This window comes from Vicia villosa, linkage group LG3 (assembly GCF_029867415.1).
Source record: "Vicia villosa cultivar HV-30 ecotype Madison, WI linkage group LG3, Vvil1.0, whole genome shotgun sequence".
NCBI lineage: Eukaryota > Viridiplantae > Streptophyta > Magnoliopsida > Fabales > Fabaceae > Vicia > Vicia villosa.
Window position 1 is genome coordinate 191,970,125 of NC_081182.1, and position 9,879 is coordinate 191,980,003.

At 33.2% G+C, this 9,879-nt stretch overlaps 1 long non-coding RNA gene across 1 annotated transcript; it reads right to left on the reverse strand.

Annotated features, from left to right (window-relative positions):
- Window positions 1-8,980: 8,980 nt before the first annotated feature.
- Window positions 8,981-9,636, reverse strand: LOC131657050 (uncharacterized). The gene is made up of 3 exons (XR_009300449.1): window positions 9,534-9,636; window positions 9,372-9,428; window positions 8,981-9,240 (listed from the first exon to the last, which is right to left on the reverse strand). It is a non-coding gene; the product is annotated as an uncharacterized LOC131657050 (long non-coding RNA).
- Between the last annotated feature and the right edge of the window lie 243 nt (window positions 9,637-9,879).

The following is a 9,879-nucleotide window of genomic DNA, read 5'->3' on the forward strand; positions in this document are numbered from 1 at the left end:
ATTGATTTTGTTAACATAAAAAATTAATTCTTTAGAATATGAAATAATAACATTCATTTATAATGTATTTTTTATTGATTAATTTAAAATTCACATTCATAGATAATTAATTTTAAGTTCTTTTGAAGACTTTATATCTAAGTTTAAAAATAAAAAAAGGGGACTATAAAACATTCGAGGACTTTATTTTTGGAGATAAAGTCCTCGAATGTTAAATTTCAATTGATTTTAGTCCATAAAGTGAAAATCTGCCGGAAAATCTGCAGGTATCGGTAGATCTTCCTGTAAATTTTAATTTTATGGACTAAAACTAAAAGGATTTTAACATTCAGGGACCATTTCCAAAAAAAAAAAGTAGATACAATGGCAAAAATAAAAAACACGCCAACTTACAGGAATATAAAGACTATTTAAGCCATTATTTTACATCCTAAAAATTTAAAATTAAGTATATTAATTTTATTAAAATATTTATATTTTATTAAAAAAAATTATCATAAATTTTGCCTTAGGCCTCCAGATATATTGGGCCGGCCATGCGTTTAGCTTCACCTAAAATAACACCGGTCCTTATGAAAGGGTCTAGTTTTAAGGCACAGTTGATGTGTTATATATATATATATATATATATATATATATATATATATATATATATATATATATATATATATATATATATATATATATATATATATATATATATATATATATATATATATATATATATATATATATATATATATATATATATATATAAAAAGAGATTATACTTTTCACATCATTGTATGTTGCACATTAATGGCGACGTAGAAGGGTTGGAAGACTGTGAAAGAAACAACTTTGAGGGTTGTGATCGTGATGCTAAACCTATAGATCACATTGTGTCTATGATAGAACAAATAGTTTCTAATATAAACACAATATGTTTTATGGGTTTTATAATTTTCTTTTTCAAACCTTAATTTATTATTGTATGTCTTTACATTATTAATATTATATTTTTAAGTTGATGTGTTATATATATATATATATATATATATATATATATATATATATATATATATATATATATATATATATATATATATATATATATATATATATATATATATATATATATATATATATATATATATATATATATAAAGAGATTATAGTTTTCACATCATTGTATGTTGCACACTAAAATAGATCTTCATCAACCTATACCGAGGGCTCAGGAAATGAGCAGCCATTGGATAAATACTAAGAAAAATCAGATTGGACGCCTTTCCTCCTTCCAAATTTTGCGAGAAGGGTCCGGCGTGCCGTCCTCCTAAGAAACTAGAAGGTAAAGCAATCCACATAAATTATAGAATTGGAATCTGAAATTATGTAATTTGAATTGGAATAAGAGAGCTCTCATAACATGTAGGATGTGTTGATGGTTTCTCTCAACACGATCATTTTTGTTGAGGCGTCTCAACACGACCATGACATGAGGTGTCTCAGTGGTTTCCACTAATTGTTAGATAGATGTTTTGCAAGAAAAAAAAGGAAAAGTTAGCATTGTATCTGGTAAAGACTTAAACCACTGATGACTAAAAGTTATCCAAACCAACAAAGATTACTCCAAAAAAGCAATGTCTCCTACACAGACAAGGGGCATGGTACATTTTGCCCAATCAATCTGGGGCAATCAAGTCAAGATTCCAAGAATCTCTCAAAACCAAAAATAGTCAGGGGCGTCGTCCTAAGATTATGATTACTAGGGGCATGTCGCCCGTAGTGCACATCTCATAAAGTCCTCGCGAGGCGAATCTTTCCAAAGTTCCTACTAACTGGGGCAAACCTGCGCAAATCTAGTTTGACATCCAGGAATGGTAGTTACTATAATACTGGGGGCAATTCTCACACCCCCACAGAGTAATCATCTTCAAATACTTTCGTCCCGACAAAGACATGACTCCCCAACAGAGCTTACATCTTCAACACTGCTGGTTCTCCAACACTTTGCTCTCTTCCAAATACTTTTGTCACCAATCAGGGTCCATCAAGTTACTGGTCATCCCCAAGCAGAAATTATAAATTCCCAGCTGAGCATCCCCAAAGCAAGATTAGACATCAAAATCACAAAGACATAGAGATTTATTTTCCCAATCAAGACAACATAAATCATGTTCACATATCATAAACATAGTCATACATTGCATACATTACCTCATAATAAATTCATACATAACATACAAGTTTCTCATTTATTTTGAGAGACTCGTCACATAAATACATGCATCATGGCATTGCATGCTGCTAACTTTATCTTTCAGGTAAGTTCCCAAGCAGACGAGTATCATCAACAAATCATTCCAATCAGATATACATTCCGGAAGCTCGAACCCCGGACATTCTGAAAAATTCCAAACAGATGCACAATCTGTAAGCATGACCCCCAGACTTCTGAAACATTCTTATAAGATATACATTCCGGAAGCTCGAACCCCGGACATTCTGAAAAATTCCAAACAGATGCACATTCTGGAAGCATGACCCCCAGACTTCTGAAACATTCTTATCAGATATACATTCCGGAAGCTCGAACCCCGGACATTCTGAAAATTCCAAACAGAGGCACATTCTGGAAGCTTGACCCTCAGACTTCTGAAACATTCTTATCAGATATACATTCCGGAAGCTCGAACCCCGGACATTCTGAAAAATTCCAAACAGATGCACATTCTGGAAGCATGACCCCCAGACTTCTGAAACATTCTTATCAGATATACATTCCGGAAGCTCGAACCCCGGACATTCTGAAAATTCCAAACAGAGGCACATTCTGGAAGCTTGACCCCCAGACTTCTGAAACATTCTTATCAGATATACATTCCGGAAGCTCGAACCCCGGACATTCTGAAAATTCCAAACAGAGGCACATTCTGGAAGCTTGACCCCCAGACTTCTGAAACATTCTTATCAGATATACATTCCGGAAGCTCGAACCCCGGACATTCTGAAAAATTCCAAACAGATGCACATTCTGGAAGCATGACCCCCAGACTTCTGAAACATTCTTATCAGATTTACATTCCGGAAGCTCGAACCGGACATTCTGAAAATTCCAAACAGAGGCACATTCTGGAAGCTTGACCCCCAGACTTCTGAAACATTCTTACAACTCTCATCTTTTGACACTCATTCAAGACACAATTCAGAAACAATCCAATATCTAATTCAGTTACTACGAATAGTGCTGACACGATCAACATTCAAAGATCTAATTCTATCATCGCGAACGTTACTGAAACGACCAATCTCCAACAATCACTTCTCAGTACCGTGGATTCAGTCTAACGTACGACTCATCCTAATTATATCCTTCAGATACAGTCTAACGTACGACACATTCTGACTCTCAAGTATATCAAGTCGGATGGCATCTTCAAAGCCCATCTCCGTTATACATCTTCTCGAAACACCTTGATGGCATCTTTAAGCCCATCTCCGACAAAAGTCCCTACTTCAGCTAGGGCAAATTTCTTGGTATTCTAGTGTTCAATCCTCTTCTACCTTCAGATTCCGACTGGCATACAAACCACTCTACATCTTCAGGTTTAAGATAATTGAACAGGGGCAGCTGTCATACCCCAAAATTTTCCCATACTATTTCTCTTATTCAAATTCGAATCAATACACAAAGCTCCTAGACACACTCTCCTATGCAAGGCTCTGAAACTAGGGTTTGGTTTATTCAAAGGAAAATCAGTGAATCAATGGCTCCAAGGCATATCATATGGCTCAACATATCCCACATTACCTCCATGACAAGTACCAAAGCCTATCTCAAAGTTCTAGTCATTCAAAAGCTCAGAAAGTCAACAGTCGACTGGTTGACCTAAAAAGTCAACTGTGGTCAAAGTAAAGTCAAAACTTCTGATTTTTTGTCAAGATCCTCATATTGAAGTATAATTCACCCTTTGATCAAGAGTTGATCATGGTTCATCAAGGAAAGATCAAAAATCAATAATTCAAAAAGTTTCTAAATTAGGGTTTTGCATAGGAAAAGTCAACTGAACTTTGACCAGCCATAACTCTCACATGGAACATCATAAATATTCCATCCAAATCTCATTTTAAAGGAAATTTGATTCCCTACAAAATTGTGTCTCACATGCCAAGTCTAAAAATGCTTCATTTAAGAGATATGGACCAAAACATCATAGGTCCTTTTCAAAAGTCAACAAAAAGACACTTTTTTCAAAAGGACACACAAGGAGAATGGAAAATGATTTTGATATGAGACCAAAGACACTGGTTAGAGGACTCTTTAAGGTTTCCAAAATGTCCACAAGCTTGAAAAAATATTGAGATATGAGGAAATGGCAAGGTGCACAACCATGAAAAAATAAAAGAAACAAAAAGTCTGGGGCGAGGGGGATTCGAACCCCAGACTTGTGGCATGATGAGACTAAGGGCGTATAGGTGGCCACTGGGGCAAGTTGTTCAGTCGTTTATAAAACGCATACCACTCAAAATAAAATAAACTCTGCCCTGAGATTTGAATTTTGCGCGCCACCACCATCTTCGTCTTCAACCTCAAGCTCCATGAATTTGAATTTCTGAACTCACTCGTTTCTCAACCATTTGCCACGATGTAAACATGAAACTTGCTCTAAATTCACTCACGATTCTAAATATGTAACTAACATGAACTAATATTAACTACATCTAACTAATTTACCAGAAATCGTGAAGAACCCTAAAATTTCAAAATTAAATTAAATGACTATACTGAAAGATAAATGGATGATGATAGAGGGTTTTCACTCCCTTAAAATATCTCCAGTGTTTAGGGATTTGAAACAATGCATGAACATTGTCAACAGGGTTCTGCTCAAAAGTATACAAATTGAGATTTTGCATGTTCAGTATCGTCATCCTCCCTCCAATCCTTGCCCGGGCGAAAGAATTGGTACTTAGATTTTTATCAATAAAATGGAGTTGCCCTTCTCATGTTGTTCATTTATCTGAAAAATAAATAATATGTGATGAACATAGTGATTTAGGGTTTTGGACCAAGAAGGATTTTATTTTATATGTGATTTTTGAATAGTTTACAACTAAAAATAATATTTAAATATATTTGATTTATATAATTCAAAGGAAAATCAAATATTGGATTTTAGGCCTTGCATTGATCAATTCCAATCAACATTTATTGCATATTGCAATATAATTTCGTGCTATAATGATTGAAAAAATATTAATACAAGATTGGACAAAATTAGAAGGTTTTCATTCAAGTTCCAAATCAAATTTCTCAAATTTTGCAAGATTGGATTCAAGAGGCCTTTGGACTATTTTTTTGACCTAAATTGTTCCTCTATAAGTAGGGGACACAAGCCAATGCATTAGGGGTTCCCTTCTAAATGAAATAAAGTTAATATTTTTTGGTTATAATTTATAAAAAAAGAAAATTGAATGTTTTTTCTTAGTATTAATGACAAAAACAGAATTTGAAGTATTCTATGAGACACTTTTTATTGGAAAAATAAAGTTGTAGTTTCTTTTATATTATAAGTATAACTTGGCACTAAATGGTTCTTTTCTAAATCCAGGTATATGCAAATTGGGAATGCAGTGGTTGTTCTCGTGGCTCTTGGCCTCAGATACAAATTACTCTCCTATTCAAGTACCCAAATTTTCTTGCTCTTTCAACTTTAGCTAAGTAATTACCTGGTTGTGAGGTTCCGCCCTTGTCACAAGTGTATTCACAATTTCTTAACACGATCATTTTTGTTAAGGTGTCTCAGTGGTTGCTACTAATTGTTAGATATATGTTTTGCAAGAAAAAAAAGGTAAAGTTAGCACTGAAGATGAATTAATGACTTTGACTGTTAAAACGCATGGTTCTTCAGTTTAAACGCATGGTTCTTCATTTTAATCGCATGGTTTATCCCTTCAAGCTGGTAAATTAAATAAATTTATTTAATTTTTCGTATGCTCGTAGGAAAACATAATAATAATTTCCTCCCATATATATAAATATATATTAAAATTTGAAAATTGAAAGTGAATATAACTGTTTGTTACAAGACAATGAGAGTAATTAATTTTGAATTAGAATTAAAAATGAAATTGATTTTAGACATTTTCTTCTTTCAAATCTAACATTTTGGTGGTATATATGGAGAGAGTGAAGCTTCTCATGTAAGACATTCGGAACAATTGGCATATCGACACTGTAATTTAGGTGTAAGTCATATCCTAACTTAGTTTCTCAAAAATAATGATAGTATACCCCTCCAAGGACGCCTTTCCTCCTTCCAAATTTCGCGTGAAGGGTTTGGCGTCATGTTCTTTCTTCTTGGGGAACCCACTTCCATACTTTTTGGTTCCACTCGAAGATCCAACTTCTTTGGTTAGACGTCCTGTCCGGACTCCGTTGGCGTCATGTTCTTTCTTCTTGGGGAACCCACTTCCATACTTTTTAGTTAAAAGGTACATGAGCGAGAGGTCTCGGGCTCGAATCTCACTTCTAACATTTCTCCCTTTATATTTGTTTTCTAACTTTAATTCTAACTTTATTTCCATTATTCAAAAATCATAAAAATTGCATTTTTTTTATTATTTTAATTTAATTTTCGCACTAATTAAATATGCATTTTTTAAAATAGTCAATTTCTCACCGGAAGACATTGGGTCAACCGAGTAAAGCACGATAAAGGGTTGTCTCTCAGTAGGCTTTATATACCATGTTGAAATACTAGAGACTAAGAGACATTTGAATAAACCGTGTGTTTTGTAAAGCACTACAGAGACTTTATTATATATAGAGAGATTACAACTAAGAACTTGATGCAATGGCTATTGATTCGTTTCATGTGTATGTGTGGTATGAACAAAATAGCAAGTATATTATGTTGTTGTCGAGTAGTACACTTGTATGCAAGCTTTAAAGTGTACTACTAGATGGAAATATTGTTATGTCATACTATATTGGATTAATTTAGTTTAATATGTTTAAATTTTGTATGCACATGTTTTATTATTTTGGTTTTTTATTATTTTTATTATCTAGTTATATATTTCCTATATTAAAAATTGAAAGTGAATACAACTGTTTATTAATTTCAAATTTAGAACTTAAGAAAATGAAATTTATTTTAGATATTTTTAAGCGATTAACCTCAATAAAGAGGTTATTTCAGTGTTCTAATAAGGTTTTTAATGGACGGAAAAGATCTCATTGAGATCCAACGTTTTGTTGAAGTTATGTACCATACCGAAGGTGATGAATCTAGATGTAGTAAAAAGACATGATACGATGTATCATCATATCTTTTAATCTCCAATATGTCTCTAACCAAGAATCACACCTTAAAATCACACTTTATCATTACATTTTTATTTTTTCCTTTGACCCTTGTCACCCATAGACGTGATCCAAATGTTGGATCTCTATGGGATCCTTGCCGCCCATAAAGGCGAAATCATCTAAACCGCAAAAATCATTTTTGTAATTTATTTCATTATTGAAAGATAAGTTGGATTCTTGAAAGATGGAACAATATATTCCATTATTGTAATTTATTTTTGTCATTCAACGTTATAATATATTAAATTATTTTAATTTTATTGAGGATTATTAATTCTTAATTATTATTTTTTGTAAGTATAAATTTTTGAATATCATAAAATATTTATTTTGATAAACAATTTGTTGAAAAAAGATGGAGGGTTACACATACGTCTTATATCATTTATATTTTAAAAACTAATAGATATTTAGTCAATTTTTAGTAATTATGTTTAAATGCATTTTTACATTTGAATAAAAAAATACATTTTTATTATTATTTTGACTACATAAATTACTACATAAATTATATGTTGTTTTGGTATAGGTAGTATTGACTATGTGAATAATCTTTTAGGCGTTACATAATAAAGATTACGGCCACAAGGACCGATTTGTTCGAAGGCTACCGAAAACATTACATAATAACGATTACGGCCACAAGGACCGATTTGTTCGAAAGTTACATAAAAAAAGGGGCAAGAGCCCCTATAGTTAAAAGATAGCTTAAAAAGATCATTGCTACACATTCATGATTAAGTTTTTGTGGCATCTTCATCTTCCTTCGACCAAAAAATAGGGAGAAATGTTAGATAACTAAAAAATAGGGAGAAATGTTAGATAACTACAATGGAAAGAAATTAGAATTGCCAAAAATATAGCAGAATAACATACTTACTTGGTGGTTGCCCTAGGAACCCCCCTAGCCTACACGTACAACTTAGGGGTGTGCATTTAAACCGGTTCATATGATCCATAACCATAAATTTGGTTTCCAAATTTAAAAAACCCAAACCATTTTAGTTAAAAAAGAGTGTATTGAAGAACCAGAAGTTTCTTCAATCCACGCACCAAGTCCAAAAGAGTGTTGGGCGTGAAGGGGTGTATTAGGAAGATCCTGAAGTCCCACATTGGTTGAAGATAGAGCATTGTGAAATGAAATCATAATTGATTTATGTCTAGTAACTGAATAAAATGGTTTGGTTATTTAACCATAGTTCAGTTCGGTTCTATGGTTCTGTTCAGTTCTATGGATTTTTTGGATAGCCCTAGATATATTCATTGTATTATCAGCCAAAATAAAACACAAGGATGCAGGGTGATGACAGAATCAAAAGCACCTTAAAAAAATCATTGTTCCAATAAAATTGAGAGGTTCCAAGTGCTCATTTTGATTTTTTTAAAAAAAATAGTAGTATGGCACCTTAAACCGTCGAGGCCACTCCTTCCTATACTCTGCCATTTTAGCTTTCTCGTCTCTTGTCCCCAGAAAATCACAACGATAGGCCCGCCATTCCTTTTTCAAATCTAAGATGCAATGCCCTGTTTACATAAAACTAAAAAAATGCACCCAAAATCAGCTACAAGTGCTTGATCATGAATGTCATTACATACATATATGGGTTTCAACTACTTGTTCAGTTTCTCATCCTCGATGTCAATAAATCTGTCATCTGCTCTATATCAGAAAGAAACTTCAGAGCATGATAATAGACCCTACATCTCAACTTGTTGATTTCTGAAGGAACATTGTCATATCTAAAGCAAGAATAGGATTGTGAGGAAGCTTCCCAACCCTAGTTCCCTCTTTGCATATTCTTTGCATAGTCTGCTCTAAATTTTCCAACCTTCACTCCTGACCCTGCTAAATTCTCCGCCAAATCCACATATGATTCTTCCATAGCCTGTTAGAATTTAGATTAAACATATTAGAGAATGGAAATGGAAATTTGAAGCAAAATGAAGTAAAACATCATATGCGAGATAATTAATGGTGACAGAAAATTGATGTTCAGTTTAGGGCATGTCATTTTACCTCACAGAAGAGGCACAATGGTGCATAGAGCACAACGATCCAGGGCTCTTTTTGGTCCTGCAATTTACCGAGATTTGTTACCTTGGTTTTCCTTTAAACAAAGCTACAAATACGTTCAATTTTTTTGTTAATTCTTGTACAGAGTAAGGATTTGTCATATACCTGTAGGTATCTTGTTATCATAGCTGTAGTGCTGAAATTAAAGCCTTGAATTGGTTCTCCTTTTGTGCGAGATGCATTAAGTTGCTTTCTCACTTGAGTAGCTAATGACTGTGTTAACATCATGCAACACCAAAGAAAATGAAATTACAAATGTGCAAACAGTTCAGTTACAGGTTTAGCTGAAAAGAGGAGACAAATATTAAGAGCTAGAATAATAATGACTATAGGTTTGTTTCCATTGACTATTGGCATAATCTGGTGTAAGACTATTCGGGAGATCTATTGGAAACAACTTATAACACATTCATAACTTGAATTCAGCTTATTTCCAAAAACTCCTCCTTTG